At 44.2% G+C, this 10,065-nt stretch overlaps 1 long non-coding RNA gene across 1 annotated transcript; it reads right to left on the minus strand.

The window, feature by feature from the left end:
- Positions 1–312: 312 nt before the first annotated feature.
- LOC124979039 (uncharacterized) lies at positions 313–8,317 on the minus strand. Its single transcript, XR_007107615.1, has 3 exons — positions 8,187–8,317; positions 606–828; positions 313–530 (listed from the first exon to the last, which is right to left on the minus strand). It is a non-coding gene; the product is annotated as an uncharacterized LOC124979039 (long non-coding RNA).
- Positions 8,318–10,065: the final 1,748 nt, after the last annotated feature.

The following is a 10,065-nucleotide window of genomic DNA, read 5'->3' on the forward strand; positions in this document are numbered from 1 at the left end:
TCCTGTGTGCCTGGCCCGGATGTGAGCAGCCAGTGCACGCTGGCCAGCACTCACCTCGCAGCAGCTTGCCCTCTCCGTTTATCAAAATTTTACACATCTCAATGTTCATTCTTTAAAATAGAAAGTCCTGCAGGCACAGTAATATGCCCTGGCCCTGTTTATCTTTGACATCAGGAACAAAACAGAACAAAAAAGCACTTCTGACTGGTGGGCAAACTTTCTTTTATTAGAATTTTCTTAACCTCTTCCGAGTATGGAGCTGCAAAGGGCCTTGAGATTGTGAAGCCAACTCTCAGTTTTCTAAATTAGGATCTGCAGCAAGAACACCTCCCAAGGTCTGCAGCTGGGACTGGAGTGGTGAATTGAGTGACAATTTCCTGCCCACACCCATCACACATCATTCTTGCTCGCAGGACAACAGTCTGCATGGCAGGGTGCACAACTGCAGTCTTCTCCGAAGGACTCTCCTTCCACGAGGATGTCAGCCTTCATTCTGGAAAAGTGGGAGCTTGCAGGACCAACTCCAGGGCCTGGGTTGGACAAAGGTAATGCATGAAAGAGGGTCAGGGGGCAAATGGAAGTCACAAACATACCGATCGGGATACCTTCACAGATGTGAGGCAGAGAGGAGAATCCAGATCTAAGACGGGGGATGGCTCAGGACTCAGCTTTGAGGTTGGAGGAACTCGGAGACGGGACCCTCCACTCCTGCAGGGTTCCAGTCATGACAGTCACCAAGTGCCACTGTATCTCTGGTTTTCCTGTTCTTATGAAATTGGATAGCTCTTCAAGTTCTCAACTCTTCTAAGCTCAGAATCTTCTTTTTTCCTATTAACACAGAGTGGAAACTTATTATCTGACTCAAGATTAATTCTTTTCAAAATCAGCATAAGCAAGTCTATTTTTGTATGTTTAATGGTATGAACAAGAACTGTTCCTCCCAAAGCCGCACCCAGGGTTCTTCCCACCAAAGAAGTTGTGTACTCAAGTGGACAGACTTTGTTAAAAAAAAAAAAGAAAATTTTAGCCTGTTTTTCCCCTTCTGGTGTGGCCTGTGTAAGTGAAATAGGAAGCTGAAAATTTAACTAATTTTTAAAATTCATCTAGCTCTGTAATGAGCTATAAGGCTTATACCACAGAGGGATAGGTTAGTCAGTAGTCCTTAAGCTGACTCATAGGTGGCTTTACTACTCTAGGCCTCAGTTTCTCCAATCACAAAAATTGGTAGAAGATGGAGAGATTTATCTAATGAAGCTTGATGTTCAAGGGTCCCACTTGCACAAGAACTTTCAAGGCCTGTAAGTGGTATATTTATAATTTTGTATTCTTTTTTTTTTTTAAAGACTCCCCCCAAATTACATATGCCTAAGACTATAAAACCTGATCCATCCTCCAGATGGTATCATTAAGCTAATTCAGAGGCACTAAAGATTTGCAACGTTTTGAAGAAGAAAAATATCCTCCTTAAAAGACTGGAAACCATGCATCCTTATCAGTTTTGAAACTTTTTTTTTTTAAACCAATACTAAAGTGTTGGAGATGTAGGCAGCAGCAGCAGCTAACACCAGATATTCATTAACATGATTCTATTTGAAAAGCTACAGAGCTTTGGGTTACAATGGTGTCTATTATTAATGAAGAGATAAGGAGTTTCCACTGTGAAAAATAAAACTAAGCTCATAGAAAATTCAATGTAGCTAATTTGAATTGAAATTTGCAAAGCAGGAGGAAGCCAGGAAGGTTAGAAAGAAGAAGTAGGAAAGACTGTGAAGCAGAGAAGTATTGGGAGACTGGTTTCTAGGGCAGAAAAAAAAAAAAATCCCCTTATCTTGGGGCTTCTGCGCACTATGGAGAAGACACCACCTGATCCTGGCTAATGTTCTATGTAGCAACTGAGGACACAATACAGAACAGACCCTTTCTTTGAAAAATTACAATGATATGGCATAAAGAGATACACTCATTCATTGTTTATTCGACAAATATTTCCATTATTTGTAGCTTAATGCTGGGGACATAATGATGAGCAAAACAGACGTGGTCCCTGGGGTTCCAGTCTGGAGGGAATGCAGCCCAGCAGAGGCTAGTACAATTCAGTGTGATATGTGCTTTGGTGATGAAGGTAGAGGATGTTAGGGGGACACAAACAGGGGCATCTAATCCAGCCCAGGGTCCAGGGTAGACTTCTTCAGAGAATCATGTGTGATGAGTAGGCATCCACTAGAAAAAGGAATGAGAAATGTGTTTTTAGCAGAACAAAGAGGGAAGCTTGTTCTGAAGCACTGTGGTCTGTGTGTGCTGGGGTCGAGGGAGGAAGGTAGAGGAGGCATTATTTAAGCAGCTGCTAGGTCATATGCATTCTGAAAGCCTTGGTAAAGAGTGTGTACTTTGCCTCGAATGACAGGAGAGTGACTATGAGAATGCCAGATGGTGTGGAGGACTAGCAGAAAGCAAGATTGGGAACAAGGAGAGCCAGCTAGGAGGCCATGGCAATTGAGGCAAATATGACTGTAGTCCAAACAGAAGACACAACCATATGTAAAGGGATGGGTACAGATTCAAAGATTATTTAAGAGACACAATAGACATGCTTTGATAGTTGGTCAGAAATGAGGTGTGAGGTGCCCAGGGAATCTAGGATGACCTCAGATACATCTGACTTGAACAGTTGGGTGGCCAGATGGTAGAGCCATTTGTGACTCCAGGAGGAGCCTGTTCAGTGCTTGTGAACTGAATCGCCGTTAGGATAAAAAGGAGGCTTCAGAATCCACAGCAGAAGGTCAAGTTGAAATACCCAAGAAAGATGGACTTACTACAATAATAGAGGTCAGGAGAAAGGAAGGAAAAGCAAGAGGTTGAGAAGTGCAGTTGAAAAGATGTTCGGATGAGAAAAGCAGTCTACAAAACCATATGTACAATAAGATACACACACACATGCACACAGTGTAGACAAGGAAAGAGTTGGAGATCTCTCCATCAACATATTGTAGATAATTCCTCAGATAACTGGTGGTTTGTCGATTCTTTTCACTTGGCTGTATTTGAGAAACTAAAGATTACACAGTAAGTGTGGGGTATCTTGTAATAAAAAGGTTATTTTTGAAAAGTGATCATATAGATGAGAGATTATTGGAGGGCTTTTAACTTAAAGAACTTAATTGGAAAAGAACTAAGGGAGGTAACATGATTTGTTGCCTCACAAACTTGGTTGGAATCACTCACAAAGATAGTCCAGAATCCCATCTACAGAGATTCTGATTCAATTAGTAGAAGGTGTGGCCTGAACCCTGGAGATTTTTGTTGAATGCTCCCCAGGTAATTTTAATGGCAGCAAATATGGAAAACCATCCATGTAATTTTGAGAAGTAAGAAGGATATCTTTTTAGACTGGCATCCTGAGTTAATTAAAAACAAGCAAGAATCTCAAGAAGGTTATTGTGGTCAGGTCATGAGGCACAGTCAATTGAGTGAGTGAAACTCAAACTAACATAAGTAAGTAAATAATAAAGGAGCTCCAAGAAACTCTGCAAAATATTGGGACATTTTATAGGGAAAGAAAATCAGAGATCCTGGAGGCTTCCCCCTAGTCCAGAACAGGTGATAAATGTCAACCCACTCAAGGCATGGGGCTCACACAGTCCAAGGCATTATTCAGCAAAGGGCAGTGTCAGGATAGCAACTCAGCTGTAGACCTTCGAAGCATGGAAGATAGTGTATGGATCATTCACTAACGTGAATTATTCACTCTGTCACCAGAGTGTTAGCAGTGGTTGTCCACCCCACGCAGCAGTTTTCATGGCAGAGTCACTCTTGTAGGGACACTGGGGATGATGCCATCTTTGAATTTAGTTCCCTCATGGTCTAGCCTTGACTTCTTGGGTGAGTTATCTCATTTTCCTGACCTCACTCTCTTCATCTGTGAAAGAGCTTTCATAGTATTTCCCAGCTTTAAATACTCAATATTTTGTGAAAGCAGCTAGTTAGGTTTTTTAATGTTTCCTGATTGCTAGTGTTTGAAATAGGAAGAGAGTCTACAGAGCTGTTAACGTCATCTTGGGTGTGGGTGGTGGCTCTATGGGAGAGCTTTTGTTCAGTGGGGTTGAGTCCCTGGGCTCCATCTCCAGCACTGCAAAAGAAAACATCTGTACCAGTCTTCTTATCTCTCTTCTTTTGCTTGACATTTTCTCTTTTAATCTTAAAGTAAGGTGGTTAGAGTAGACATATGTCTTTTCTTAGTAAATTAATGGCATAGAGTAGGTGGGCCTTTGAAAAATGTAAAAATTTAATAAGCAGAATCAACAAACTCAAAACTTTATTTTTATGTAAAATATCTTGATGTTAATAATCTGCAGAATGTTGACAATAGTTATTAAAATTGAAACTCTAAGGAAAGGCAAAAGGCAACCGCAGCTAGGCAGGCGAAGGGGGGCACGCTTAAAATCCCAGCTACCGGGGAGGTGGAGGCAGGAGAATCACAAGTTCCAAGACAGCCTGAACCATTTAGCAAGACCCTTTCTCAAAATATAAAGGGCTGGGGATGTAGCTCAGTGGCAGAGCTCCTGCCTAGCAGGAGTGAAAACAAAAAGAAAAAAAATCTTAGTGATGTGGGGAGAGGGGTTGTTTATATTTCATTAAACCTGAAATGCCTTTATTATAAGGTACACCATCATTTTATACATGGTTAAGGAAAAGGGATGCTCCTAAACTTTGACGCAATGCTTTCTTTCCTTATATATTTTTTCCTTATTGAAAGACCTTTTAGATTTGTTAAGCATCTGTTGTTATATGCACCACTCTTGTACATATCTAAAAAGAAAAACAAGCAAAATGAATTGGTTAAGGTGTTCCTCAAAACGTTTTCATTCCCATTCTTCTGAATCACTTTTTTGTTATCGATACCCATGTTCTTTGACACAGTGACCTCCTTTAGGCTTTGCAGGTGAATTGGTGATGTGCTCTCATTACCTCCCACAGTTCCTTCTGAGCCTCTGACATCTCTCTGCCCACTTCTTTGCCTAGTGTGTGATGACAGTGTTTTCGCATATCTTGGTAACAAAACATAACTCAGCTTTATCTGCTTGTGGCATCTTCCCTTCTTAAGTCCTGTAAAGCTATGCCTCTCTAACTTTTGTGTTCTTACAAATCACATGGGGATCTTGTTATAGCAAATATTGGTCTGGGCTAGAGTTGCAATTCTGCCGTTCTCACAAGCTCCCAGATGAGGCCAATAGTGCTAGTCCCAGAACCACTTTAGGTAACAAAGCTATAAAGCAATTGATCCAAGTGGTTGCTTTTTCTTTTTCTTTTTTTTTTTTTTTTTTTTTTTGAAGGAAATATGGGAGTGTGATTATTCCTCCAACAAATGTTTGTTTTGCTGATATCAAATTTATGCCTTGCTCCTCTGTTTCCAGTGCTCTTCTGTGTGTGCAATAATTTTTCATTTCAGTGCCAAATTGTAGTATAATCTTTTTGAAATCACTTATATGGCAATGAAACTCAAGATTTATAGCATCAGCAATGCACATAATTCATTGAGGTGATGGCAGAGTGCAGAGTTAGGGCCAAGTTGAGGCTGCACCGCCCATGCTGTACCCCAAGGCTAACTGTAATGCAGCACCAACTGCAAGCTGCACCCCAATGTCAATGCTAAAAAATAGAAAATACACAGCTTCAGATCAAGGCAATACAGAGAATCTGTGTTGCAAACCTCAACTATTTTAGCCTCTGCTCTTTGCAAGTTTTTCTTTTTCTCTTTAAGCAAATGCTGAAATCAGCATTAGGAAGTATGAGTGAAAGCAACAATAACCCCAGCGTGCTTCCCACTGTCTTTGTTTTTAACCTTTCAGCTTCACATTTGTGAGTGGAACACAGGGTGGAAGCTCTTCAGTGTGAGCACCAGGGATTGTGTTTACAGCTGGCCTCCCAGTGGCAGAGACACCTGAGCACTTCTTGAAAATGCCTAGCTCTGACCCAGCTGACTGAAGCGGCATCTCTGGGGCCCCTCCAGGAGACTCTGAGGCCACTCAAGAATGAGTTCCACTGGTTTAGGGTCTTTACACCTTCCAGCAGGATTTAATCCCTGGTCCTTCATTAGAGGGCACCTACCACGTAGTCAACACTGCCAGGGGTCCCAGCAGGGGTCCTCCCCACCTGACAGAGCCTACACTCCAAACAGGATAAAAGAGAGAGAACACTGAGAACGCTATGGGCACTCACAAGGAGAGAGGAATGGATGTGGTTTAAAAAGGCTTTTGGAAGAAGGTGGGAAATGTGCATAAGATGGGAGTAGGAAAGGCGCTTCGGGCAGGTGGCACAGCATAAGCCAGGGCAAGGGGACCAGCATGACAGTCATGTGCCACGAACAGTAGGCCAAGTGTTCTGAAGAGATAGTTCAAGTAATGGAATCAGAAAAAAGATGCTTGGAAAGTTCTCTGGGAGTGAGGTGATGCCCCGGAAGAATTTGCCCTTTTGTCTCGATCCTTTGGTCATTTGATTGGAGTTAATTTGTTAGTTTACTTACTTTCCTGCTTCTCCATCTCCCCTCTTCTCAAGTTTAGAGAGAAGAGACCCAGAGCCTGTGATTTTTCGTCAGTGTCTCTGGCCACATCCTAATCTTTCCCTAGGTGCAGGCTCTCCAGTACTTCTGAACAGCTCCTCTGCCTGACTCCCTCTGCTGTCAGCTGGTGCAGGAGGAGAAAGGCAGGCTCGTTGCAATAGTAATCTAAGCAAAACACAACCAGAGAGGAAATTTTGCTGCTCTGTTGCAAATAGCATATGGTACCTCCCAAAAGCCAAAAGAAATGATTTTTTAATCATCTGCTGTTCAGGATTATCCACGCTCCCTTTCCTTAGCGTGGATAATTGAAGGTTGGCTGTATTTGGATTTCAAAGTACTTTGGACTTTATTGAAAACCAAGGCGCCCAGTTGGCTCCCTGCCCCCAGTGGGCATCCGTGCCTGTAATTAAATTGATCTGCAAAGGGAGGCCAGGAGGTGCCTCTGACGTGAGTGGTTCCCAGAGAAAGACAATTGACATGTTTGTGTGTGCACATGTGTCCCACATGTGGGAACAAAATGATAGCAACTACTTTCCTTCAGGACAGAGGCCCCCTTGTGCTGTGGCCCTAGGGTGCTCTTCCCTCTGGATATTTCAGACCTGCCTTCCAAAGAAGGCTGCACACCTTTTAGAGTAAGACCTTATTATGGGTCCATGGTTCTCACAGTGGTACAAGCAGAGACATTAGAGGGGATTTGCTTTTTAGGTGAGCAAAATTTAGCCAATACTTGTACACACACATGTTCTGAGAGCTGAAATTTTAAGTCAAGAGATACGTTGAATTCAGCATGGTTAGAAAAACCCATTTGTTCTATGCAGGTGTGTGTAGTTTGTGTGTGAGAAGGAAAGTGGGCAACCTCTTCAAGCATGTCTGGGCTTGGGAGCAGAAAGTATGTTGCTTCAAACAGCCTCCCTAGATCCAGCGGACAGATGGGGTAAAAAGAGAACACATGCGGCTGCCCTTCACCTGGATGTGTTTTCCATCTAGACAATAAGGAAGAACATCTTAAAAATAAAAATGTAGGAACACTCACAAAGGAAACAGTTGACGATGTCCTCAGCAGCTGCAGGGGTTCCGTATGGGTTGGAGGGTGGAGATCCTGGGAGGGGGCCAGGTTGTCACTGATTGGGCAGAAGGACTGGGCAGCTGGCTGAGCCCACTTGGAGGGGTGCAATGACAGTAGAGAAACGTCAGAGCAGGGCTGGAGCCCTGTTCTGGCTGGCTAGCTCTGGAGAGCTCCCAGTTGCCAGTGGCCATGCACGGTGTTATCCTGCCCCACAGGGCTGACCCCAATTCCCTGCTGTAAAGCAGAAGCTGGATGTGGGCACTCATGTGGGGCCCGTGTTTTATTTGCTGCAGGCAGGCAGTCAGGACCCACAGAGCCCTCACTCCCATCTCCCCAAGTCAAGCATTAGCAGCCTCTCCCCACCACGCTGCCCAGCATCAGCATTCTGCTCCAGCCACACCCAAGTCTGTTTTGCCGTCTAGCCTCAGCTGGCCCAGGAGAAAGGGTGTCTTTTTGTCCGGGAAGATTCGACACATGTGCTGCGGCCAGGCCTCCCCTCGCTCTCCCTCCTCCAGCTCCTTGCCCTACCTCCCTGCCTCACCCCTGAGACACTGCTCCACTTACCTTTATCATGTCACACACTCCCGTCAAGATTCCCTGCACTTTCCTGGAGCTCGTTACTGAATATTTATGCCTCTCTCTGTCCCCCAGTTCCACACAAACACTGAGAGACAGCAGCCCTGCACAGCCAGCTGGCTCGCCACCGAAATGAGGATGAGTGTTTGGGCAAGGAAGGATAGCCGTCCAAGGCGTCATTCCATGCCCTCCTTGGAGAGGGCAACCCTGCTATTTTCATGATTGAACCCACTAACCACTCCCACCAGCCTCTGTGACAGCTTCTACTGACCATAGTGTTTACTGATTAAAGAGAAGCTGGGTTATTTTTCTTAGGAGATAATTAAAACCAAACATGCAGAGATAGAGAGCCCTGTCTACTGTAGTGTTCTTGATGAGAATTACAGGTTGCTCAACCCATCTCTCTTGTGACACCAGGAGACGGTTCAGGGACAAGTGCTGTGGCCCAGCAAGTGTGCATATCACCGAGGTGCAGCCACTATGGTCCTGCCCTTCACCAAGCATATGTATTAAGTCTTCCAGAGTGTCAGGTGCCATGCTGGCTCCTGAGTGCAGAAGCAAGCTGTTCCCCGGCTCCCTCTGTGTAGGGACATGGCCAGTACTCATGGAGCGGCTGAAGGAGGGATTCAGGAAGTCCCCTCTCTGGCTGCTCCATGATGGTTGGTTCCACTCCGGCCAAGGAGCCATCCATCTTGCTTTATAGACTGCAGAACAGCACTCACTGTCCCTCTGGTTTAGGAACAGTGAACTGTCTGCTGGCAGTTCTCCCAGCAGGAATAGCAAATCTGTTCTTCAAATAAAGTGTCCTCTAAAAAAATAATAATAAAAATAAGACACTACCCGGTGTTTCCCATATGTGTGCCTGCATTTTATGGCCTGACTCTTGACTCTCATTCATGTTGCTAAGGAAATGCTGGTGAGCACCCATGGGGTGGCTCAAGGATTTCTTCATGGAAGGATGTGGGGGCAGCTACTTGATCAGAGATGGTGGCCAGGTATCTGCTCACTGAGCACACTGGTTATTTGGGAGATGCTGATGGAGACTGGGAAGTTATACCCTTATCCCATTGCTTCCAGCAGTTTTTGGCAACATCCCAAATTGAGCCTTTGTTTTGAGAACAAAGCCAGCATGAAAAATCAGAACCATTTCCTGATTCTGACTCTAATCAGCTGGGGGACTTTGCACAATCCCAGAATTTTTCTAAACCTCAGGATTCTCATCTGTAAAGGAGTTGGGATTGGGCCACATCATCTCTACAGATATCATCTCCATGATTCTAGACCTTTGGGGAAGCAAAATAATTTGAAGATACAGTCCCTAAACCAGAAAAAGCTAATGAGGGTGAACATATAGCACCAATAGGAAAAATTGCACCTAACTGTAAGTGGTGGAAGTAATGGAAAGTTCTTGCATTTTGTCTGTGGGCATCTATCACCACTACTTCTGGCAACAGCCCCAGCACATTGCTTAAGCATTGTCTAATTAATTCTCACATAACACCAGAGTAGCTCTGCTTTCCATGTTTCCGAGATGAACACATAAGGCTAAGGGGGGAAATAACTGAGTGACTTAGCCAAGCTGACAGTCCATAAGGGTCATATGCAGGCTAAACTTAAGGTGGTCTGATCCCAATGCTACAGTGAGTATTCTACCCCCAGCATCCCCAAAAGCTTTTCTCTGGGGAAGGTAGCAGCCTTGCTGACATGACAGACCCTGCGCTAGAGATGGGTTAGCCTAAAGGCAGAGCAACCTGCTGTTTGTGTTCTTTCTGTTTATATAGGACTTTTCTTCAAAGCACTCCACCTGTTTCTGCAAAATTACTATTACAAACCTTTTCCAGGCAAGTCAAGAAGAGACGAGATGCAC

This window comes from Sciurus carolinensis, chromosome 3 (assembly GCF_902686445.1).
Source record: "Sciurus carolinensis chromosome 3, mSciCar1.2, whole genome shotgun sequence".
Classification (NCBI taxonomy): domain Eukaryota; kingdom Metazoa; phylum Chordata; class Mammalia; order Rodentia; family Sciuridae; genus Sciurus; species Sciurus carolinensis.